Raw genomic sequence first — 27,223 nt, 5'->3', positions numbered from 1 at the left:
GGGACCGAACAATTATGAGAAAATGATGACACCTTGAGCTTACTAGCTAGAGATATTAGTGTGGCAGGTCATACATTACCAGAAAAAGTTACCAAAATCTTTTGTTTTATGTTACCAAAAATGGGGCATAGTTATAATGTATATTGACGTATGTCTCTTGATCGTATTTTAAGAACAATGCTATTTTGTGCTGGGTCCATTGCCACGTCCTGGAATTTTCTTTCTGCATAGGATCCAGTCTCTTCCCTTAGAAATTTCTTATTCCAGTGGGGGAAAGGAGACACTTGAACAAAAAATGATGACACATGCTGCGGTTGTGATGCATTTTGTGGAAGAAAGAATAAATGTTATTGATATGGGAATTATAAGAGGTACCATGGAGGCGATGCTATGTAAGACCAACAAATGTGGTAAAAGTTTGGAATAATTTTGTCTTCGTGTGTAGCAAGAGAATATTAAGAAAAATAATTTTGCTATGTATGGAGGCTTTTGGTGTTTTTTCAGAATAACATTTTAATATTTAATTTATAAATAGTTTTATTTGTTGAAATAGCTGATCTTCTAAAGCATACATACCACATAGTTTATCCGAATACCATCTCATTTTGCATTTAAGATTTGCAATAAATGTATGATTTAAGCATTATACATACATCAAATATCTTTCATTAGTTTAATAAAAAAAGCAACTTTAAAAAATTAACATGTAGTTTACTATGTCTCCTTTATGGCTTCATATATATATATATATACACACACATATATATATATACACATATATATGTATATATATATATGAATTTCATATTTACTGTTCCTGTTCTCACATTGCTTATGGAACTGCTTAAATTGGTCTGTTTTCCCTTTCCTCTGCTAAAAACACATGGACAAATTAGTTATTTGCATGTGGTACTTTGTATGAATAAATCAGGGAGAAAAACTAACCATATACTTTGTAAGAAATGAAATCTTTGCGGCAAGCCCTGTGTTACTTATGAATCTAGTCAGATGTATTTGGTCACAGCACCGCCTGCCACCTTTTCTATTTCTGCAGAGTAAGGTCTGTGACCAATGATGTATAACTCATAAGGAAAAGAGGCAGCATTGATGAGAATGGACATTCAGAATGGCCAAATTTTTATTCAAACTCCTAAAATTAGACAGCTTTAGTAATCAGTTTCTAATATTACTAGTGATGTTACCTAAATAGCCAAATGTTGTTAAATTCATAAGATATAAATTTAATGAAAGTACTGAAATCACTAATGAATATTTTTTTTCCTATAGGACACAGAAAATAAGCAATCTTTCAGACCCAACCTTTCAGTTAAGGAAATGGGGAAATCTGTTGTATGGAACGATTCAAAATGAATAAAGAGAGTATGTTTCAAAGTGAAATAAAGTGGCTGAAATTAGATTTCAACATTTATTCAAGTTTTCTGTAAAAAAATTTGGTTATCTTATTTCATTGTTCTTTCCAATGTGATGTCATTGATAGATTGTGGCCAGTATAACCCAGGCAAATTGATATGAGTTACTTGAATGTAGATAAAATATGTAGTAAGGGATACAATTACCATACACAAATTAGCATTTTTATGATAAAGGCCAGGAAATCCTGTCCTTTGAAGTCCCCCTTTCCCCCTGCAAAAAAAAAAAAAATTCTACTACTTATAATACCACTTCATGGCTTAAAGATGCTATCTGAAAATCTCTACTTACTGTTTTATGGACATTGTTCGACCCTACTGGCCTTCTGGAAATCCTGTTTACCTGTAATTATGTGTACTGACTATAGTTTTTGACCTGGTTTTCAGCCATGTCTGAAAGTGGACTGACTGCAGTGATGGTAGACCTGGGAAATTGACACTGGATTCTTCCTAACAGAGAGCACTCAGAATGTCCCTGGTTAAGCAGCAGGAAACAAGACCAGCACATTTAGAGTGTTCTCCACATGGAAGAGGCCAACATCATTTGCCTAGGTTTACCATCACTCCAGCCAGCCTGCTCTCAGTACTAGCTGAAATTTATTTCTAAGCATTCAGATGCTAATGCACATTAGTAAATTTGGTCTTGAGCATCTATGGCAATAGAATAGGTAGAATTTCCCAGATGGATCCAAAGATACAAATGATGTCTATCCACAGGATCTTGTTTCATTTTTGGCAAATATTTTTCTTTTTATTGGCATTATCCCAGGCTACACATAGTAGCCCCAGTAGAGTTAGGATTGCACCACTTTTTATCATAAATAGTCATAGGAGATAGTCTCAGTACAATAATTTTTCAAAACTGCCATTATTGAAGTATATAAGCTTAGATTAGATCATATGTACATCTTTATCAATAACTGTGGCCAAGAATATACAAAGCTTTGATTAGCAAGATCCTATCTCCAATATCCAATGTGTAGAAGTTAAGTATACCTAAACTAAATGTGCTATATGGATTCAGGCCTACTCCCCACTGCAAAATTGTCTATTATCTGAAGTCAAAATAGATGATAGATAATTAAAGTTACCAGATGTCCTCTATGAAATAAATTCCTGGGACACTTCACTCTTAAGAAAATTGTCATCTGAATGGCACCGTTATATTATCTTTCTTCATGGGGAAGAAATCTTAATATAGGCTTGTCTGCTTCAAGGTGCTCCTTTTCTCATGGACATATTTTTTCTAAACTTTCCCTTACAATATTTGTCATATATCTACCGACTGTCTTAAAACACACCTGTTTTCCAAATGCAGTGGCTATTTCACCTTTATAGAATTAGAGTTTCCATCACTATATAAAGTCTAATCATTGATACACTTAAGAAATTGAATTGAGACTATTTTATCTTAATAGGTGTAAAATATATGAACATCTAACAGATATTTTTTCCTCTCCAAGTCATTTTTTCCTCAAAGGCCATCTTTGAATTAGCAGATCATTCATGCTTTATGGCAGTGTATACTTTTGAAATTCAGAGATCACAGCAGTTAAAGAAGAGAACACCTTTAAAATGACTACTAAATCAAGCTCATGACTTCTGCCACAGCAGGAGAAAGGGAGAGATTGTTAATGATCTTTATTATAAGAAAATACCTACTCTGTTAAAATAATAATAATACAGTGTTGAAATATAAACTCACAACTGCTGAGAAAGACAAAATGTCAAATTTTTTAATTAAAAAATATTTGGATTCTTACCATAGTGTTTTAATATGTATCTGCCTTCAATTTTTTTTTTTTTAATTTTAAACATGCAATTTAAAGTTTACTCAGGAGCTTTACCTAATGGTAGAAATGGAAAATATCTAATATGATTTCAAGCAGTTTTATATTACAAAATATTGAGATGTATATATTCAAGCAGTTACATATATAATGAATATAGTGATATCAAAAAAGAAGGAAATAGCAATAATCTGGTAACATGTAATACCAGAGACTGAGAACAATAAAACTACACTCCAAGCACTGAAACAAACACAGTTGTTTGGAACAAACAAACAAGAGACTATAATAGTAAAGAAAAAAAAAAAAACTAAGTATAAATGAGGAGAAAATGTACCTTATAAATTTCAGTAGGAATAACTGATAAAATAATATTTGATGTCAATGTTTGTAAGCTACCAATAAAGTAACTTATTTTCAACAGAACTTATTTAGAGAGATATTAAGGTTTATGGTATATATTTGGAAAAACATATCTTTTTTTTTAATGTGCAGAACACTTTGATTGTTTTTAGGTAATTGGGAAAGTAATTTAATGACAATCATATTATTTCTTACTGGTGTTAAATAAAGTTAAGCATTATTATGATTCCATTTCATTTTTTAATCTTTACTTTCTCACCAAATTTTTAAAGATAAAGAAAGCAAAATGTAACACATAACAATAAAAATGATGTGAGAACACAGATATAAATAAGGAAAATAACTAGGATACATCTAAATCATTATAAAGTTCCTCAGAGTTACACTGTAAATGGGAGCCCTGAACAAAAATATCAATACAGTGATCTGTGGTATCTTATACATTCTTATGAAAATGAAACAATTAAAAAAAACATTTTTCTAATTAGTCATCAAGGATCAAGAAAGGGTTTAAGTATTTTAATGGTTAAATATTGAATAATTTTATAATAGTGTTTGAGATTTCAATCCTCAGTGTAGTCAGAAATGCCATTTTCTATTTAGTTTTGACTACCTTATCATATCTGAGATTTTTCTAGGTATATGGGCTAGAGAAGTCATTATAATATTTTTTGAATATGTTGATTTCCCACCCTTGTTGAACCTTTTAATGGCTCCATTTTGTTTCCAGTTGTATCTTTCAAAGCCTTTGGAGATTTGCTGTTTTCCTCATTTTTCTTCCAGCCTAAGGTCTCAATCAACTAGCCATAGGGTATTGAATTTCTCAGAATGTACTCTATTTTGTTTAATTTTTTGTTTTAAATACTTTGGCTAAATTCTGGTCCTGTTTTTCACACACATAATCCCCATTCACTTTTCATGTTTGTTCTTATATATTACTTGGTCCAAAAGCCTTAGCAGATGACTGAACATTGTATTACTTTTTGCTTGTATACCTTTCCAGAGTATACAAGCACATTACTGTAAAGATAAAGAAGATACTATTCTGCCTTGTAATATCTAGCTGAAGACAGGCCTTATATCTTGCTTATTATTTTATTCATAATCTAAGCACTGCTTGATACATATGGGCTCAATAAATAAATGTTTCCATATATTTTTTATTTCTAATATCATTTTATTCTCTATTTATAGCACATTTGTAAAATAGGAGTGAATGTAGACTAGAATGTGAAGGTAATGCCAATTCTTCCAAAGGATCTCCAATAAATTAAATTCCAATCATAATCTATTTCACCTATAGTCATGTACTAAATTTGTTGTCAATCTATGAATTCAAGTGATTTTTATCCTTTAAATTCATTATTAGCTACATAAAAATATTTACTTTCCATTAATTAGAGAAATACATGAAAACACTTTTAAACATCTGAACTTCTAAATGGCTTTCTGGAATTATTTCACTCTGCAATCAAAACAATTTATTCAGAATAATGATTATATTTTATCATAGAGTTTATTTGAAATGGTATGCATACAAATCTCAGCAAAAGTGCCTATCTCAGCATAGTGTAACTTTCATACAGAGTAGGGTAGATTCAAGGGAATATATTTAAGGAAAAGGTTAAAAAGACACTTTGTAAAACCTAACAACTTTTCTCCTAAATTTCAAAATTTGTCATTCTGTGATTCACATACTAAAGTTGGTGTAGTGAATTCTAATATAATTTTTACTTTTGTAGAAAGTTGAGAAGACAAATACAGAGAAAAGTATGTTTCTATAGACAATTTTAAAATAAAATCGATCCATTATACTAACGTTTAGGAAGGGTGTTTTTCCTCCCTGGCAGACGGTAGTACAGTAGAATTCCTTAAACATTGTTGGAAGTAGCAGTGCATAGTGATGGCTGCTGATGTATTACACGAATACTTTTTTAGAGTGACAGCACTCTTGATGATGAATTATACTAATAGTGTAGTTTATCACATGAGCAGTACTCTGATGATGCATTACAGCAATATATCATCAAAGCAGTTCTGTTTGTGTTCTTTGTCACTGAGCTAAGTCAAGTAAAACATACAGGTTAAATCTTTGAGTCCAGTATGGCTTTCGATCTGTTTTTTGTTTGTGGTGGAAGGTTTTTTGAAAAAGGGTATTTTTCAATATAAAAAATGCTAATGAGCACAAAAATATTTATTAATTTGCTTTAGTACTTAACTTTTACATTTATAACATTGCTTTAAAAATCATAATATATATGTAATAAAGTTTTGCTTTGTATCAGCAGGACAAAATTTTGTAATCACTGTATCTACAATGACTTTCATGTTCTGATCCAAAACACTGAATAAAGCTAAGGGTAGAGGCAATACTTTATTATGTAATATAAGGACTATGATGAATGAAATCAGGTCAAATGGTATTAATTGTCTTAAAGAAAATTAAAAATGACCATTGTATGATGAGGAATTAGCACTTGAAAATACATCATTTTCTCTATTAACCAGGAAACTGACATACATGATATGTGATGAAGAGAACTAGAAAAGTGGATTCTGGATATTGGAGAGGAACTGAGTTTTATTGGCAGGTGGACATAGGAAAGAAGATGAGAGAGGAAAAATGAAAAATAAGGGAGGAATGGAAATCTCTACTAGCAGGATGTTTGGACTCATCAATCATGACAATTAAGACATGATTGCTTTGAAGTTTAAAGTTGATTATCAAGGAAAACTCCAACTGTAACATTGATATTTATAAATGAAAATTATCAATGACTTTTGACTGAGGACTAGTCAGTGCACAGACATGGTGGTATATATGTGGGGTTGGGCTTGTAATCTTGGTGTACAAAGAGATTAAAGAGCAATCTTTAGGACATTGTTGACTAACAACAACCTCTCACCCACACTCAACTTTAGAAAATATAGTTTTGTTGGTTACATTATATCTTGTACATGTCCCTGGAAAGAGTAAGTTCATCACGATACAGACCATGTAGGATATTCTGTAAGTGAAATGATTTAAATGTGGAGAAAGAGAGCTGCCAAGTAAAGAGTGTATAATTGTTTAATATTAAAATAAATTGTAATTCTATAATTTTTAAAAAATTAATAAACAACTTATAATTCAGATTTAATATTTTTATGCTACAGGGAAGTAGAACACTTCAGACTAAAAAGTAGTGTCATAATACTGATGCTCTTTCTAATAAATCTGAGTTGTGCTTCTAGATATAAAAGTTTCCCAATAGTGACAAAAATATATGCACCAGAAAGTATATATATGGTACCTAGTTAAGGTATATCTATTGTCTTGATTTGATTTAGTAAATAACAAATGTAAATATTAATCTAAATGTATGGTAGATAAAGGTTTTACTATTTCATTTTTCCTTACTGTCTTTAAAATGACAATGCCATAAAGCACATTAATCATATACTGAAATCAGTAAGAGGTGTGAGTACATTAGTGTATATTTATTAAGTTAGGAGATTTGACAAAGGAGAATTAACAAAAGTAATAGTCATGGGTCTTCCAACTAACATAGTTATAATATACTGGGAAGCTCCCCCAAAATCATAATCACTACTATATAAAATGAAGTCCACAATGTAATAGTGTTTGAGATTTCAATTTTTAAAAAATATTTTTATTAAGGTATTATTGATATACACTCTTATGAAGGTTTCACATGAAAAAACACTGTGGTTACTACATTCACCCATATTATCAAGTCCCCACCCATACCCCAATGCAGTTTTTATGTTGACTCTGGAAGGTGATTGGCACTTGGTTTAAAATCTTGGACTTTGGGTTCCAACAATGAAGTTTGAATCTCTGGTCTTTCATTCATCATATATATGGTCTTATACTAGTTAAGTGTATACTTCTCTTAGTATTTCTAACTTTCAATTTTTTTCATCTGAAAAATGGAGAGTAGGAACAATATGTACATAATAGGGATTGTGTGGAATGAAGAGATAATATTGTATTAGAAAGTTTACTGCAGTACTTGGAACGTTGAAAGCACTGGATGTATACCATTGTATTACCTGTTTCTTCTGCATTTTCAAATTAGAATAAGGATCAATTTTTGTCAGGGGCACCCAGAAAGGGAAAGTGAATTGCAAACTAGGTTTTTTACTCTCATTTGGCTTTTTCTGACATACAAATCTGATATTAACAAACTCAATCAGTGTTGAGTTGGTAGAAATGACTTTGTTTTTCTGAAACAATGATCTAATTGAGCTCACTGGCTATATTAATTCAGGGAAAGCTCCTTAGATAACAGATATTTTCCAGCTTTTCTAAGAACTGTGGTAGTATAATTAATTGAATTGGTAATTAAAGGTTTCCTTTTTTTCTTAATATGAAACCTAACTTCTTTGGTAGGGATGGAAAAGAAACACCTACCGTGATGTATTCCCCCAGCTGAAGTGGAATCTAAGGCTTGGAGTTGAAGATGGAGAGGTGAAAGGGAGGTAGAGACTTTCTTTAAAAAGGAAAATCCATATTTAATTTCTAAAGGGATTCACACACAGAACATTAGAAAGGGATTTGCTCCACAATATTCCTGAAGATGAATAAACACTAAGAATTATGATGTTTTTAAAAGACAAACAAGAACAAGCACAAGCAAGACACAGCCTCTCTACAATCCATGTGTTCATGCTCACATGAGCAGTAACCATTGTGAGCTACAGAGCAGCTCACCCGTCTCCCAATTCCTTTGAGCTGAATATGTATGTATATGTTTATATATGTATATATTCTTATATATGTAAAATAACACACACAACTGCACAGAAGAAGGAGCACAGGGAGCCCAAATAAACATTGAGATTAAGTTCTCCTGTGTGGTAGGATGTAAAGGAAATTATATTTGAATTGGTAAACAAATTCCTGTTTCTGTAAACTAGGGAGGCTGAGTACCTTGGTAGTTAGTAGCACAAAATCACTTGCTAGTTTGGCTGAAGTCATATTCCTCTAAGCTGTGGCATGAAACTTGGACAAGTTATTTAACTTTCCCATGTTTCAGAATCCTCAACCATATGATACTAACAATACCTATGATATACATCTATTGTGAAATAAGTAAATATTAAAGTAAAATGTATAATACAAGTTTAATACATATTTATATGATTATGTGAAATATTGATTCTAACAGTAGTATTGCTATGTAATCTCAAGTAATGATCAGCTATTACATATAATAGCTGTAAGTGTGAACCAGGTATCAAAGACATGAGGGATATTTCTCAGAATTCTTTATAATAATTTGGAATAATTTAGTTTCTAGGCACTGTGTACCTATATAAAACTAAACACTATTTCTGTAACAGTAAAAAAGCAGCTACACATGAGACTGGAATATTTGCATGATTTTATTAGTAAAGATAAACAACTATCTGTTCTTTCTAGGATGTAGTGATATAGTGTCGATGAAAACAAAAGATAGTAATTCAATTTAGAAAACTGTAATGCTTTGTTCAGTTTGGGAACTTTACTTACTGTGTTGAACTGTAGAATCACAGTTGATAATTATAATAATCGGAGTAGGCTGCCTAAATATTTTGATAATACATGTGATCTCAGACTATGAGGGATTTTGGTCAGTTGCCATTTTGTGATAGATTTCAAGATAAAATTTCTAAAAAATGAGCTCATATATAGGTAGGCAATTTCTTTATTTTTATGATCATTTTTGTATTGAAACATTGTTTAAGTACAATATTAGTTTCAGACAAACAACCTAATGATTCATCAGTTATATACAATATTAAATGCTCACCATGGTAACTGTAATTTTATATGCTTTTCATTGGTAAAATGTCTGTTCAGGTTGTCTGCCCACTTTTTAATCAGATTATTATTTTCTTTTTTCTGTTGTGTTGTATTTTTTAAATATATACTTTGGATATTAGCCGTTATCAGATACATCATTTGCCAATATATTCTCCCAAACAGTAAGTTGCTTTTTTATTTTGTTGATAGCTTCCTTTGGGTGTGCATAAACTTTTTAGTTTTATGTAATTCTACTTCTTTATTTGTTGTTTTGTTTCTCTCACCCAGGGAGACATATCCGGAAGAAAATTTCTGATGTTGGTTTTTAAGAATGTACTGCCTATGTTTTCTTCTAGTAGTTTTATAGATTCAGGGCTTATAGTTAAGTTTTTAATCTATTTTGAGGTATTTTTGTGTATGGTATAATACAGTGATCCTCCTTCATTATTTTGCACGTAGCTGTCCAGTTTTCCAACACCACTTATGGAAGATAATTTCTTTTCCCCACTGTATATTGTTGCCCTCTTTGTCATATATTAATTGACCACATTGGTATGGTTTTATTTCGGGACTCTCTGTTCTGTTCCATTGGTCTATGTATCTGTTTTTGTGCCAGTACTATACTATTTTGATTACTGTAGTTTTGTAGTACACTTTGAAATCAGAGAGAGTGATACCTCCAGGTTTGTCCTTCTTTTGGGGGTCTTTTATAGCTCCTTACAAATTTCAGGATTATTTGCTCTAGTTATGTGAAATATGCCATCAGAATTTTCATGGTGATTGCATAGACTTTATAGATTGCACTGGGCAGCATGGTGATTTTAACAATATTAAATCTTCCTGTCTATGAGCATGGAATAGCTTTCCATATATTTGTGTCTTCTTCAGTTTCTTTCTTTCATCAGCATCTTACAGTTTTCAGAATACAGTTCTTTCACCTTCTTGGTTAGATTTATGCCTAGGTATTTTAATTTTTTTGAGTAATGTAACTGGGATTGATTTCTTAGTATCTTTCTCTCCTAGGTCATTATTAGTATATAGAAATGTGACAGTTTCCGTACATTGATTTTCTACTGTGTGATTTAACTGAATTCATTATTAATTGTAATATCCTTTTTTTTGCTATTATTAATGTACAATTACATGAGCAGTATTATGGTTACTAGACTCCCCCTATTACCAAGTCGCCACCACATACCCCATTACAGTCACTGTCAATCAGTGTAGTAAGATGCTATAGAATCACTACTTGTCTTCTCTGTGTTATACTGCCTTCTCTGTGTCCCCCTACAGCTATATTATGTATGCTAATCATAATACCACATTTTCCCCCTTATCCCTCCCTTCCCAACCAACTTCCCCATTTCCTTGCCCTTTGGTAACTCTTAGTCCATTCTTTGGTACTGTGAGTCTGCTGCTGTTTTGTTCCTTCAGTTTTAGCTTTGTTCTTAAACTCCACAGACAAGGGAAATCATTTGATACTTATCTTTCTCTGCCTGGCTTATTGCACCGAGCATAATACCCTCTAGCTCCATCCATGTTGTTGCAAATTGTAGGATTTGTTTTCTTATGGCTGAATAATATTCCATTGTGTATGTGTACCACATCTTCTTTATCCATTCATCTACTGATGGACACTGAGGTTGCTTCCATTTATTGGCTATTGTAAATAGTGCTGCGATAAACATAGGGGTGCATATGTCTTTTTCAAACTGGGCTCCTGCATTCTTAGGTAAATTCCTAGTAGTAGAATTCCTGGGTCAAATGAAATTTCTGTTTTTAGATTTTTGAGGAAACTCCATATTGCTTTCCACAATGGTTGAACTAGTTTACATTCCCACCAGCAGTGTAGGAGGGTTCCCCTTTCTCCACATCCTTGCCAACGTTTGTCGTTGTTTGTCTTTTGGATCGTGGCCATCCTAACTTGTGTGAGGTGATATCTCATTGTGGTTTTAATTTGCATTTCTCTGATGATTAGCCATGTGGAGCATCTTTTCATGTGCCTGTTGGCCATCTGAATTTCTTCTTTGGAGAAGTGTCTGTTCAGCTCCTCTGCCCAATTTGTAATTGGCTTATTTGCTTTTTGTTTGTTGAGGTGCATGAGTTCTTTATATAATTTGGATGTCAAACCCCTTACCAGATCTGTCATTTATGAATATATTCTCCCATACTGTAGGATATCTTTAGTTCTATTGTTGGTGTCCTTTGCTGTACAAAAGCTTTCAGTTTGATATAGTCCCACTTTTCATTTTTGGTTTTGTTTCCCTTGCCTGGGGAGATATGTTCATGAAGAAGTTGCTCATATTTCTGTCCAAGAGATTTTTGCCTGTGTTTTTTTCTAAGAGTTTTATGGTTTCATGACTTACATTCAGGTCTTTGATCCATTTTGAGTTTACTTTTGTGTATGGGGTTAGAAAATAATCCAGATTCATTCTGTTACATGTAGCTGTCCAGTTTTACCAACACCAGCTGTTGAAGAGGCTGTCATTTCCCCATTGTATATCCATGGCTCATTTTTCATATATTAATTGACCGTATATGCTTGGGTTTTTATCAGGGCTCTCTAGTCTGTTCTGTTGGTCTATGGGTCTCTTCTTGTGCCAGTACCAAATTGTCTTGATTGCTTTGGCTTCGTAGTAGAGCTTGAAGTCAGGGAGTGTAATTCCCCCTACTTTATTCTTCCTTTTCAGGATTGCTTTCACTATTCGGGGTCTTTTTTGGTTCCATGTGAATTTTAGAACTATTTGCTCTAGTTCATTGAAGAATGCTGTAGGTATGTTTTTAGGGATTGCATTGAATCTGTAGATTGCTTTAGGAAGGTTGGCCATTTTGACAATATTAATTCTTCCTAGCCAAGAGCATGGGACAAGTTTCTGTTTGTTAGTGTCCTCTTTAATTTCTCTTAAGAGTGTTTTGTAGTTTTCAGGGTATAGGTCTTTCATTTCCTTGGCTGGGTTTATTCCTAGGTATTTTATTCTTTTTGATGCAATTGTGAATGGAATTGTTTTCCTGATTTCTCTTTCTATTGGTTCATTGTTAGTGTACAGGAAAGCCACAGATTTATGTCTATTAATTTTGTATCCTGCAATTTTTCTGAATTCAGATGTTAGATCTAGTAGTTTTGGATTGGATTCTTAAGGTTTTTTACATATAATATCATGTCATCTGCAAACAGGGAATAGTTTAACTATTTCCTTGCCAATCTGAATACCATTTGTTTGTTTGTATTGTCTGATTGCTGTGGCTAGGACTTCCAGTACTATGTTGAATAGAAGTGGGGAGAGTGGGCATCCTTGTCTTTTTCCTGATCTTAAAGAAAAAGCTTTCAGCTTCTCACTGTTAAGTATGATGTTGGCTGTGGGTTTGTAATATACGGCCTTTATTATGTTGATGTACTTGACCTCTATACCCATTTTGTTGCGAGTTTTTATCATGAGTGGATGTTGAATATTCTTGTCAAATGCTTTTTCAGCATCTATGGAGATGATCATGTGGTTTTTGTCCTTTTTGTTGATGTAGTGGATGTTGTTGATAGATTTTCGAATATTGTACCATCCTTGCATTCCTGGTATGAATCTCACTTGATCATGGTGGATGATCTTTTTGATATATTTTTGAATTCGGTTTGGTAATGTTATGTTATGTATTTTTACATCTGTGTTCATCAGGGATATTGGTCTGTCATTTTATTTATTTGTGGTGTCTTTGCCTCGTTTTTGTATTAGAGGGGCACTGGCCTCTTAGAATGAGTTTGGAAGTATTCCCTCTTCTACTCTTTGAAAAACTTTAAGGAGGATTGGAAATAGGTCTTCACAGCATGTTTGATAAAATTCAGCAGTGAAACCATCTGGTCTGGGATTTTGTTCTTAGGTATTTTTTTTGATTACCAATTCAATTCCTTTGCTGGTAATTGATCTAGTCAGGTTTTCTGTTTCTTCCTGGGTCACGTTGGTGGGTTGTATTTTTCTAGGAAGTTGTCCATTTCTTCTGGGTTATCCATTTTGTTAGCATATAATTTTTCATAGTATTCTCTCTTATATTTCTATGGTGTCAGTAGTGATTTTCCTGTTCTCATTTCTGATTCTGTTTATGTGTGTAGCCTCTTTTTTTTTTCCTTGATAAGTCTGGCTAGGGGTTTATCTATTTTGTTTATTTTCTTGAAGAACCATCTCCTTCTTTCATTGATTCTTTCTATTGTTTTATTCTTCTAAATTTTATTTATTTCTTCTTTAATCTTTATTATATCCCTCCTTCTACTGACTTTGGGCCTCATTTGTTCTTCCTTTTCTAGTTTCATTAATTGTGAGTTTAGACTGTTCCTTCGGAATTGTTCTTTTTTCCTGAGGAAGGCCTGTATTGCAATATATTTCCCTCTTAGCACAGCCTTTGCTGTATCCCACAGATTTTGTGGTGTTGAATTGTTGTTGTTGTTTGTCTCCATATGTTGCTTGATCTCTGTTTTCATTGATCCATTGATTATTTAGGAGCATGTTATTAAGCCTCCATGTGTTTGTGGGCTTTTTCATTTTCTTTGAGTAATTTATTTCTAGTTTCATACCTTTGTGGTCTGAGAAGCTGGTTGGTATAATTTCAATCTTTTGAATTTCCTTGAGGCTTTATTTGTGTTCTAGTATATGATCTATCCTTGAAAATATTCCAGATGCATTTGAGAAGAATGTGTATCCTGTTGTTCTTGGATGGAGTGTTCTGTAGTTCTCCATTAGTTCTATCTGTTCTAAAACGCTGTTCAGTGCCTCTCTCTCTCATTTATTTTCTGTATGGTTGATCTGTCATTTGGAGTGAGTGGTGTGTTGAGGTCTCCCAAAATGAATGCATTGCGTTCTATTTCCCCCTTTAATTCTGTTAGTATTTGTTTCACATATGTAGGTGATCTTATGTTGGATGCATGGATATTTATAATAGTTATATCCTCTTATTGGAATTACCCCACTATCATTATCTAATGTCCTTCTTTGTCTCTTGTTACTTTCTTTGTTTTAAGTCTATTTTGTCTGATACAAGTACTGCAACACCTGCTTTTCTCTCCCTATTAGTTGCATAAAATATCTTTTTCCATCCCTTTACTTACAGTCTATGTATGTCTTTGGGTTTGAAGTGAATCTCTTATAGGCAGCATATAGATTGTTCTTGTTTTTATCGATTCAGTGACTCTATATCTTTTGATTGGTGCATTCAGACCATTTCCTTTTAGGGTGATTATCAATAGGTATATAATTCTTGCCATGGCAGTCTTTAGATTTGTGGCTACGAAAGGTTCAAGTGTAATTCCCTCACTATTTTGTGGTTTGTGGGAGGTAAATTCTCTCAGCTTTTGCTTATCTGAAATTTGTTTAATCACTCCTTCAAATTTAAATAATAATCTTACTGAATAAACTATTCTTGGTTCGAGGCTCTTCTGCTTCATTGCATTAAATATATATCATAACCCTCCCTTCTGGCCTTTAAGGTTTCTGTTAAGAAATCTGATGATAGCCTGATTGATTTTCCTATGTATGTGATCTTTTTTCTCTCTCTCGCTACCTTTAAAAGTCTGACTTTATCCTTGATCTTTGCTATTTTAATTATTATATGTCTTGGTGTTGTCTCCCTTGGGTCCCTTGTGTTGGGTGATTGGTGCACCTCCATGGCTTGAGAGAGTATCTCCTTCCCCATATTGGGGAACTTTTCAACAATTACCTCCTCAATGACACTTTCTATCACTTTTTCTCTCTCTCCTTCTTCTGGTACCCCTATTATGCAAATATTGTTCCGTTTGGATTGGTCACACAGTTCTCTCAATATTCTTTCATTCTTAGAGATTATTTTTTCTTTCTATGCCTCAGCTTCTTTGTATTCCTTTTCTCTAATTTCTATTACATTTACTGTCTCTTCTACTACATCTAATCTGCTTTTAAATCCCTCCATTGTATGTTTCAGTTCAGATATGGAATTTCTTAATGATTTAATTTCTGTCTTAAATTTGTTCCTGAGTTCTTGAATATTTTTCTGTACCTCCATAACCATGTTTATGATTTTTATTTTGAAAATCATAGCCCTTTCAGAAGATGGGTGAGTTCGGTTTCATTTGGCTCTTTTTCTGGGGTTTGTGAGAATATGTTCTGACCCATGTTCTTTTGACGTTTCATATTTCTGTGTGGTTCCCTCTGTTGCCCAGAAGCTCCTGTTTCTGGAGCTGCTCAGTGCCTAGAGTGAGTTTGAGGTCATAGGGAAGCAGAGCTGCTGCCTGGGGGGAGGAAAGATCTGTTTCCTGATTCCTGTCTGCCCTGCCTGTCTCCTGTATCAGACCCAGTGGGCTCAGTACAGAAGTGTAAACCTCTGTGCTTTGTGTCTCTAGCTGTTGTAGGTTGGTCCTCCCTCTGGCTGGCCTGATGCCAGAGCAGTGACTGCTGGTTTGCAGCTGGTTCTCGCAGGCTAGGCGGAAGGTGCAGCAGGATGCATGTCACAGTGGGTGGCCTCGGAGCTGAGTAGCTAGCCATGGAGATTGTGCGCCTGAAGCTCCCCAAGTTCCCAGTCTGCTGGGCAGATCGTGCCCAGACAACATTGTCCCCCTGTGTCTTCTCCCGCGTACCAGGCTCCTTGCAAACTCTGCCCCTACAGCAGCCTTCTCCTTGCTAGGGAGCCTGTCAGACTGCCTACCTTTCCCTTGTCCCAGAGCGGGTGGGTGTGGGTCCTGTCCTCCACAAATGGTTGGAATCTGTCTCTCAAGCACCCTGCCTGTCCCAGTTTCTATCCCTTCTTGGGAAGACAGTGGTCACTTGGGCCTCATTGCTCCCTCAGTATGAATTGCTCTGTGTGTAGGTGCAGATTTGTTGCAAAGATGGAAAGAGGTAGTAGATTCAACCTCTCTACATTGCCATCTCTTCAGATGGCAATTTCCTAATTGCAAAAGTATTTTTCCCTGGATAATTATCATATTATTTCCAAAATAATATTCAGATAACTGAAAATAAAATAGTAATGATGAAAGAATAAACATACAAAAACTTTGATATAGGTAAGTTAAACTGCCCACTGTTATCTTTTTTAAAATGCCAGCCTTTCCATAGTATAGATAAATCTTCTTTGAAAAGTTATTTTAATGACTATATTTATAATTAATTACACAGGTTTAAAAATATATTTTAGAAGTATTTTTTACAAAATATATTAAATTTACTTTATGCAAATTCAATTTAGTTCATAAAATTATGGGATTATTTTTTTCGCCTTCTCATGATACTGTGAAATACAAGTGCTTCATATTTTCTCCATTCTTCTTTAGAGGAAAATTTGTTTTTTAATTGCATTAGGAAAGGCATATAGTAAATGTAAGATAAGGCTTTGTTTTATTATTCTAGATTATGGAAGGTCATAGAATGTATGGTTGAAGGGATTTTTGCAGTCATTTAATCCAAGCTCTCCACTTTACAGAGGAAGTAATCAAGTCTCCAAAAGTCCACCTAGCCAGTGGCAGAGCTAGATAGACATGGATATCAGGCCTTTCTTTTTTCTCCCCAGGTTGTGAAAAAAAAATTGTAATCATTTTGTAATATGTAACATTTCTTTATTTATACAGTTGTAATCAAACACTTTTGAATTGGGAATATTTATGGATGAAAGGTGTTGGGTCGGTGTTGGGGCATTTTTCTTTAATGTGAATGGCTTTATTGTGTCTCCATGATGACTGCTGTATAATCTAACTGTGGCTTTCTTCACTGTCAGTCTGCCATGTCAGCCATGGGTTAGAGACAGTGAAATGTCATTGTAATACTATTTTGAAATCCGTTGGTTTCTCATGAAATGAGTGTTCAAATAAGCTTTAATAGACAGGCATAAACAGAAAGAACTGAGCAAATACTTCTGTATTTTAAAGTGATCATTAATCAGTGATTAAAAAATTTTTTTTGGTTTATGGTTTTTTTTTTTTCAAACAATAAAGTTAAATGCAGATTAGAAAGAAATCATAACTATCAGTAAAATGCTGTGCCTCTTGTAAATCCTTGTAAAATGTTGCAAGGATTCAACATTGCACTTAAATGAAATAAACACAGCTGTAGTACTGTATGTAACACCAACACTGTAGTTTTATAGTTATTTGAGAGATCAGATGTGACCTAAATTCCATGAGATGGTCTGCATCAGTGTGCCTCTGAGACAGCACACTCCACTTCTCAGAGTTTGAGTCAAGTATTAATGAGATTAGACAGAAGAGAAAAGGCCTTATCAGTTTTTCCTTTGGGGTCTCATTTTGCTTTTGTATTTTCCTACCTTCTCATTCAGTTGTCTCTTATTTCTGATTCACTAAATTGTTTTATCATTCAGATTCCAGGTTAAATTTTTTTAGGTTATGTGTTTCCAATTTTGCCCCTTGTGGAGGTCATGATTTTCTTTAATAGCCAAGTAATCTCATCTAAGCTTCCTTCTTAGATGCCTTAGGGAATTAACTGATTAATCAAGTTGTTTTCCCCCAAGAATTTTTGAAAATCATTGGATATTTACATATTTCCCTAAAGACCTCCTGTCTGCTTAAGCCCTCTATGCTTTCTTCTATTATAGTTAAAAAGAGGGCTTGTAATTGACATGTGGTACAGCTCAGCTCACCAATTTAGAACAAAGAAAAACCTTAACAAGCAATAAGGCTTGAACTTGTCTGCAGTGTCCCTCTGCAACAGCTTAAAGATGGGTCACTTAGATTTGACCATACCTCCTTTTTCATCACAGGTAGAACTGAGAGAACACCGTAGAATTTGCCTAAATTCTGTTCTTGACTAACACTATGTTGACCCCGGGAACTTCACATTAGATAAAAAGTGTCCAAGTTTGACTTTCCATAATGTCAATAACATGCTACATTTTTGCTGGTAGCAGAGCTCAGTTCAAATTATACTTTATTACTATTCATATTACTGTATCATGAAAGAAGGCCAATTACAGCTTATTGAATTCTTAAATGATACAGAAAATGAAGTGATCAAAACATTTTTCGGGGTTATTGTTAAACGCACTGAGTAGAAATGCTGCTACATATAATTGAACTTCAACATAAGAAACTATTGCTGCATGCACAGAAAGACAAAATGATAACAGGGAATAAAAGAGCAGACAATTAAACACACCTTGTGATAATAAATTTGCTCTCAAGTAGCTTTAAGTAGCTTTTCTTCCTTTAGTCCCATTAATAGTGGATTTTCTGGTCAGGTACACTATTGATCGATTTGCACTGAAGCCATCTCTAACTCATTAGCTTTCCAAACTTTTCTTTGCTTCAATTTTCCTCAAATACAAAAGCCTCACAAGATTATAGAAGAGTTGTTGCTTAGCAACAGTCTCATTCCTTTAACTGTAATGGTTGAACACGCAATGTCACCTTTTTTGGAGGAGAAGTCAGATATTTTCCTATTTCCAACATTTACTCCATTTACCAAACTAAGATATTTAATTATTTTTAATTATATCTTTCCTACAAGATTTCAGTTTTTATAATTCTACATAGCTATGTTAAGACAGAATAATGGTTTATATCCTTTACAAAAATATCAAAGAAACATTTCTGTTTATAAAAAAAGTTATCAAGAAAAATGCTGATTTTTTAATTCTTGAGAACTGTTTTCACGCCGAAAAAGAAAAATTTTGGCTTTTTTGAAGCAATGATAGCTGCTTGGTAATGTATTTTCGAAGATTAGAGAGGATAGAAGTTTATAGATAAATTTCCTGTAGTAAATACGTATAACAATAGAAAGTTGATATTCAAAAGTTCTGTTTTCCACCCACACTTGTATACAAATTTTAATGATTTGTAACTGCTTGATGTAAAGTATTTTATGGGTATTCTGTAAAATATTTAATTATAATTTAAAGGTATGCATAAAGATAGTTATATATGTTTTGGGATTACAACGTGGTTTTTTAAAATTATTTTTTATTTTTGTATCATTAATCTACAATTACATGAGGAACATTATGTTTACTAGATTCCCCCCATCACCAAGTCCCCCCCACAAACCCCATTCAGTCACTGTCCATCAGGGTAGTAAGATGCTGTAGAATCACTGCTTCACTTCACTGCCCTCCCTGTTCTCTTCCCCCATTATACATGCTAATCATAATGCCCCCTTTCTTTCCCCTCACCCCACTTATCCCTCCCTTCCCACCCATCCTCCCCAGTCCCTTACCCTTTGGTAACTGTTAGTCTACTCGTGGTTTCTGTGATTCTGCTGATGTTTTGTTCCTTCAGTTTTTTCTTTGTTCTGATACTCCACATGTGAGTGAAATCATTTAGTACTTCTCTTTCTCTGCCTGGCTTATTTCACCGAGCATAATACCCTCTAGCTCTATCCATATTGTTGCAAATGGTAGGATTTGTTTTCTTCTCATGGCTGAATAATATTCCATTGTGTATATGTACCACATCTTTATCCATTCCATCTACTGATGGACACTTAGGTTGCTTCCATTTTTTGGCTATTGTAAATAGTGCTGCGATAAACATAGGGGTGCATATATGTTTTTCAAACTGGGCTGCTGCATTCTTAGGGCAAATTCCTACAAGTGGAATTCCTGGGTCAAATGGTATTTTTATTTTGAGCTTTTTGCAGAACCTCCATACTGCTTTCCACAATGGTTGAACTGATTTACATTCCCACCAGCAGTGTAGGAGGGTTCCCCTTTCTCCACAGCCTCGCCAACATTTGTTGTTGTTTGTCTTTTGGATGGTGGCGATCCTTACTGGTGTGAGGTGATATCTCATTGTGGTTTTAATTTGCATTTCTCTGATAACTAGTGATGTGGAGCATCTTTTCATGTGTCTGTTGACCATCTAAATTTCTTCTTTGGAGAAATGTGTGTTCAGCTCCTCTGCCCATTTTTTAATTGGATTATTTGCTTTTTGTTGTTGAGGTGCATGAGCTCTTTATATATTTTGGATGTCATCCACTTATCAGATCTGTCATTTATGAATATATTCTCCCATACTATAGGATGCCTTTTCATTCTATTGATGGCGTCCTTTGCTATACAGAAGATTTTCAGCTTGATATAGTCCCACTTGTTCATTTTTGCTTTTGTTTCCCTTGCCCGGGGAGATATGTTCATGAAGAAGTCACTCATGTTTATGTCCAAGTTATTTTTGCCTATGTTTTTTCCTTAGAGTTTTATGGTTTCATGATTTACATTTAGGTCTTTGATCCATTTAGAATTTACTTTTGTATATGGGTTGAGACAATGATCCAGTTTCATTCTCTTACATGCATGTATCTGTCCAGTTTTGCCAACACCAGCTGTTGAAGAGGCTGTCATTTTTCCATTGCATGTCCATGGCTTCTTTATCATACATTAATTGGTCTTGTATGTGTGGGTTAATATCTGGAGTCTCCATTCTTTTCCACTGGTCTGTGGCTCTGTTCTTGTGCCAGTACCAAATTGTCTTGATTACTGTGGCTTTGTAGTAGAGCTTGATGTTGGGAAGCAAGATCCACCCCACTTTATTTTTCCTTCTCAGGATTGCTTTGGCTATTTGGGATCTTTGGTGTTTCCATATGAATTTTAGAACTGTTTGTTCCAGTTTGTTGAAGAATGCTGTTGGTATTTTGATAGGGATTGCATTGAATCTGTAGATTGCTTTAGGCAGGATAGACATTTTGACTATATTAATTCTTCCTAGCCAAGAGCATAGGATGAGTTTCCATTTGTTAGTGTCCTCTTTAATTTCTCTTAAGAGTGTCTTGTAGGTTTCAGGGTATGGATCTTTCACTTCCTTGGCTGGGTTTATTCCTAGGTATTTTATTCTTTTTGATGCAATTGTGAATGGAATTGTTTTCCTTATTTCTCTTTCTGCTAATTCATTGTTAGTGTATAAGAAAGTAACATATTTCTGTGTATTAATTTTCTATCCTGCAACTTTGCTGAATTCAGATATTAGTTCTAGTAGTTTTGCAGTGGAGTCTTTAGGGTTTTTTATGTACAATATCATGTCATCTGCAAATAGTGACAGTTTGACTTCTTCTTTGCCAATCTGGATTCCTTTTATTTCTTTGTTTTGTCTGATTGCCGTGGCTAGAACCAACAGTACTATGATGAATAACAGTGGGGAGAGTGGACATCCCTGCCTTGTTCCTCATCTTAGAGGAAAAGCTTTCACCTTCTCACTGTTAAGTATGATGTTGGCTGTGGGTTTATCATATACAGCCTTTATTATGTTGAGGTACTTGCCCTCTATACCTGTTTTGTTGAGAGATTTTATCATGAATGGATGTTGAATTTTATCGGATACTTTTTTGGTGTTTATGGAGATGATCATGTGGTTTTTGTCCTTTTTTTTGACATGGTGAATGATGTTAATGGATTTTTGAATGTTGTATCATCATTGCGATCCATGAGATGAATTCCACTTGGTCATGGTGTATGATCCTCTTGATGTATCACTAAGCAGTTGGCACATGTGTCAGCTGGGAGAACAATGTCCCGCACACAGGGAACAGCTTCCAGTTTTATTTCTTGAGCCACTGTGAATGGGACAGTTGTTGGGGCAGCCCAGATCCCCGCGGGTAGAGGCAGGCACACCGGGTGTGCTCTCCTGCGATAACGGTGACCTTTTGTGCCCTGTCCCAGCTTTGTTTGTCTGTGCTGGGCTGCCTTGTGCTAGTGGGGCCTGTGAGTCTGGCCCAGGCGGCTGTGGAGGAGGCTCTTCATGGCTGCTGTGGATGCAGCCATTCTCAGACTGCTCCCTTGCTATGGTGGTGCCGCTCCAGAAGGGTAATTGTTGGGAGGCTATTTATCACCATGAGGGGCTTTAGAGATGCGCTTTCCCCTAGGGAGTTAGGGTACCTGGAGTTCCCCGGGATACCCAGCTGCTGGGCTGAGTGTTCCAGGATGCTGCCATCCAGTTGTGAGACCCCTGTCCTTTTAAGACTTTCAAAAACCACTTGCTTATGTTATGTCCAAGGGGCACCGGCTCTGGGGACCCACTCGCAGATTTTACTATTCCGTTTCCCTGATATCTAGCACACCACGCAATGTGTGTCTGCACTCCCAGTGCGGATGACTAGGGCTGGGTATTTAGCTGTCCTGGGCTCCCACTCCCTCCGTGCTCCATCTCTTCTCCTCCTGCTGGTGGGCTGGGGTGGGGAGTGTGCTCTGGTCCCACTGGGCCACAGCTTGTATCTTACCCTCTTCGTGAGGTGCTGAGTTCTCCCAGATGTAGATGTAGCCTGGCTGTTGTACTATATCTTCTGGTCTCTCTTTTAGGATTAGTTGTATTTGTTGTATTTTCAAAAATATATATGGTTTTGGGAGGAGATTTCCACTGCCCTACTCATGTTGCCATCTTGGCTCCTCCCTCCTACGATGTGTTTTTATATAAAATCAAACACCCCTGGAAATGGGACGTAGAAATAAGAACAAAAAACAGAAAAACAAAGGTGGAGATAATGTATACAGCTATTTCAAGGAAATGAAACATATTCTAGATTAGAAAATATTGTATCTGTTATTGGGAACAGACCGAATAACTAGTATATTCTTTTCCTATATTGCAAAATAATTGTTAAGGAACTTAATTTTGCAGAATTTAAATTCAAATGCATTGCACTAGTAAAAGCATACTAACACCTTTGCATGTTGAACCTCAACAAACTGACACTGACGAATGTAGAACAATTTAGAAAATGTTGTATTGATTTATTTGTTTATTTTTAATGGGGAAGGAACACAGAAGTTTGATAAATTAGGAGATAAATCAATTATGAAACTATAGTAGTAAGAATTTTTGATGTGTATTTGACAGGAGATTCTATCTGCAGAAATTTAGATTCCCTTAATACAATGTTTTTTTCTCTCTTTTTTTTTGAATTGATGTATAGATGACATATAAATTGTATTAGCTTCGGGTGTACAATATAATGACAATGTGTTTTTAAAAGATTTTTCCTATCATCAATCACATTTACATTTATTTAATTTTTTTTCATACTTTTTCTACTATATAGCTAGGTAGTAGAGATTATGTAACTGAAAGGGGTTCCTTTGTTGGTGAGTATCAGCTCCTTGTAGCAGCAATCTTGTGAGTGTAGCAGCTCATTAGATTGAACTGAGCCAGACTGTAAGTCTTGGAAAGTTTATTGTGTCAAGTAAGGAGAACACTTGGGGGTAGCTCCCAAAGCAGTGTCTTCCTGAACTAAGTACAGGGCAGGTCGTTTATAGTCACAAATCAGTTCCCAGTATGGTTCTCTTATTCAAATAAGGTGAAAACAAAGGACAGTTCTGACTGATGTAAAATAAGGAGTAGCACAGTTGGTCAGAACTCTCAGTCCTTGCCAACAGGGAGGGGAGCCTCCAGATAGCAGTCAGGGGAGTGCTTGCAGGTAACACCTGTAAATGGCAGCCCTTAAGGTAACCATTACAAAAGCAACTATTATGCTCCTCTGAGGGCTACTCTTCCTGGAAAATTTTGTTCTGCCAAACAACTCAGCTGAGAATGTTTATTTCCACTCTAAATTCCCCATTAACCCTTTCGGCCTAGGTGTCTGATCACAGTTATACATGATTATGTACTAAAATTACTCTTGTCAGATGCCTTCTTGTATGTTATATGAGGAAATTCATTTGAATCAGACCACAGAACTGACTGACAAACAGAGCAAGGCGTAACTGATATCTTGAGCCTCTAAAGCTCACTGAATGCCAATTACCAAGATTTTGGGTATTTGATGTGGAAAGTATCTTGCTTCCATGATGTGTTAGTTTCCTAGGGAGGCTATAACAAAGCAGCACAAACTGGGTGACTTAAAACAACAGAAATTTAGCTTTAGCAGTTCCAAAAACTCAAGTTCAAAATCAAGGTGTCAGCTGGGTGGTGCTCTCTCTGAAGTCTCTATAGAAGGATCCTTTCTTGCCTCTTTCGGTTACTGGTAGGCCGAAGTGTTCCTTGGCTTGTGGCAGGGTAACTCCAATCTCTTCCTCCATCTTCAGATCTTTTCCCGGTGTCTCTCTGTGTTCACATGACCATCTTATAATACAAAGATATCAGTCATATTAAATTAGGAGGTTACCCTGTTCTAGTGTGACTGATTCAATCTGCAAATGACCTATTTCCAAATAAGATCACATGCTGAGGCACTGGGGGTTAGGACTTTGGCATATCTCTTTTGGAGAATGCAGTTCAACCCATAACAGATGATGGTGGTCACAGACCTGGGAGAAACCTAGGCTGGAAAGCTCTACCAAGGGTGTGTAGAACTGCCTATAAGAGAAAAATGACCCAGTGTTCAACTAAACTACTGCATTGTAATAATAATAGTAATAGTAATAGTAAAAAGTATTGTCACAAATGGAAAAATGATCATTTTTAAAGTAGGGAGGTGAGTACATGGGAACTCATATTTTTCTTTCAGACATTGTGCATGTTTGAAAATTTTAATAATAAAAATTAAGATAAAAATTTGGTAAAATACAGCCTGTGCCTCTTGAAGACAGAAAGACAGAAATCTATTGGTCATTTAAAAAAATTAACACTTATTCTTTAATATTACCAAATGTCTAGTTAGGGATCAAATTTCATAAGTTTTAAAACTTGGATGATATTTACATAGAATAAATGTCACTCTTTTCAGTGTACAGCATATCTATTTAGACAAATGCATGCAGTGTTGTAATCACTACCATAATCAAGGTATAGAGCCAATCCCATTATCCCTGAAATTCTCTTTTGCTGCTCATTTTTGGTCAGTTTCTCCCTCACAACACCCCCAGTGCCAGAGTAGGAAGCAGCAGAAATCTGTCTCAGCACCTAGACAATTGCACCAGCAGAATCTATCTGATATAACTATTTTGGAATTCTGGGGTCTGTTGAATGCGTGCAACTTCCAGTGGAAAGACTTGAACAGTGCATTAGCCATGTTACAGGCAGTTGTTTCAAGTTCCTGGAACACTTATACATAGGTTGACAGAGTCAGGCAGGGTAGGCGAAAAGGACCCAGTCTTCCTGTAGCAGAGATCTGTGTGCTCTAATTGCTGATTGCTGCTTTGAACCATACGGTGCCTTAAGGAGGCCTCAGCCATTGTTAAATTAAACTTCCTTCTCTTGTTGCAAGCCCTTCCAACAGTGGCTGAAGTAGTTTCTCTGGGATTTAAACACCTAGCATCTTCTCGCCACTTCATTTTTCTTTTTTCCCCCTTTTGGAAACCACATACTAAAAACAATGTTATTCAAAAGCAACCACATGCATGTAGGAAAATGAAAGTCACTGTGTGTGTCCATAAAGGGAGAATCCACTTCCTTACCATTTTTAGTTTCTTAAGGCTGCTTCCATTCTTTGATGGGTGGCCCCTTCCTCCATCTTTAAAGTCAGCAGCTAATCATGTTCAAATCTCTGGGTCTGACATGGATTCTCCTACCTTCTTTTTTCACTTATATTTGGCCACGGCAGATAATACAGGATAATCTCCTTAACTCAATATCAGCTGATTAGCATTCTTAATTCTATCTGCAACCTTAATTTCCCCTCCTCCTAGAACATCACATAGTCACAGGTTCTGGGGATTAGGACATGGACATATTTCCTTTGTAAAAAGAAGGAGCATTTTTCAGCCTTCCACACTGAAAAAAACAAGGAAATAGATTGTCTCCTAAAGCCTCCAGAAAGGAATGCAGTCTTGCTGACAATTTTAGCCCAGTGAGACACAGATTGGATTTTTGGGATGCGCCAACTGTAAGATAGTAAATTTGTATTGTTTGAACTACCAAGTTTGTGGCAATTTTTTACCTCAGAAATAGAATAGAAAACCAATATAGACACCTATGGAAGGTAGAATTAATTCAATAATGTTGTAGGATAAATAGAAATTTTCACCCAGAATTTTTAATATTTCCCACCTGGCCTTAGTCCATTTATATACCAATGAATATTTACCACAGCAGAGCCTCAGGTGGAACTGAGCAAGGGGTGGACAGAAAATGGCCATTTGCTCCTCCCCTCCATTCCTGGTACCTTAGTGGTCTGGTGCCTATTAGTCACTATGAACCTGCCCATGGAGTTCCTGCCCCAAGGAGCCAAGCAGTGGGAGGAGGCATGTCTGCACCAGTGTGGTGTAGAGCCTGGCTAGAGCAAGCTGTGACAGATAAAACCCCTTAACCCAACCTGTCCTTCCCCTCGTCTTACTTCAGTTTCACCGGGTTCATAGGGAACTTGTCCTGGGACTCCCGGAGCTACAGATGTACACCTGGAAGTGTGAATACATTTCAGTTTTAGTCCACAAGTGCTTAAATTGTTTTTTTTTTAAATGAGAAACATCAATGTTTCCTTTAGAACTGTAGCAATTTATTCAGTTTTATCTTAGAACAAATTGACAGAAAAAGACTAGAGGATTGTGGGAAAGAAAAGGAATGATAAAAATCTTGCCCAGGTTCCTTCCGTACCTTGGGAAAGTTTAAACTAGAAGTTAGGAAATTTGGTTAAGGAGTGTAGGTTTTGAGTGAATAAGATAAATATATGATTCCAAATATTGAAGTATTAGTGCTGGTCTGTTGAATAGTTTTCACTGGTCTCTTAATCATAGAGTATTTAGAAAATCTTAATTCACTTTAAAAAATTTGTTCCTTATTGTCAGATTACATATTTTTCTTTATAAAGTATTGGTAACAGGTCACCATTATAATTATTAATATCCTTATTATAAGGTTACAAAAAGGTTGTGAGACTTAACTGAATATCTAAGATGATCATTTTAATCTTTTTCTATAATGTTTTCAGATGAATATACTCAATTTGAAGTTCTCACTTAGAAGATTGTTCTTTAAAAATGATCATTAATATAGCAAATGTAGTAATAAACCATATGCCAGTATGTTATCCCTA

Source organism: Manis pentadactyla, chromosome 3 (genome assembly GCF_030020395.1).
Source record: "Manis pentadactyla isolate mManPen7 chromosome 3, mManPen7.hap1, whole genome shotgun sequence".
Classification (NCBI taxonomy): domain Eukaryota; kingdom Metazoa; phylum Chordata; class Mammalia; order Pholidota; family Manidae; genus Manis; species Manis pentadactyla.
The sequence above is the reverse complement of the archived record's forward strand: the minus strand, read 5'-3'. Positions refer to the sequence as shown.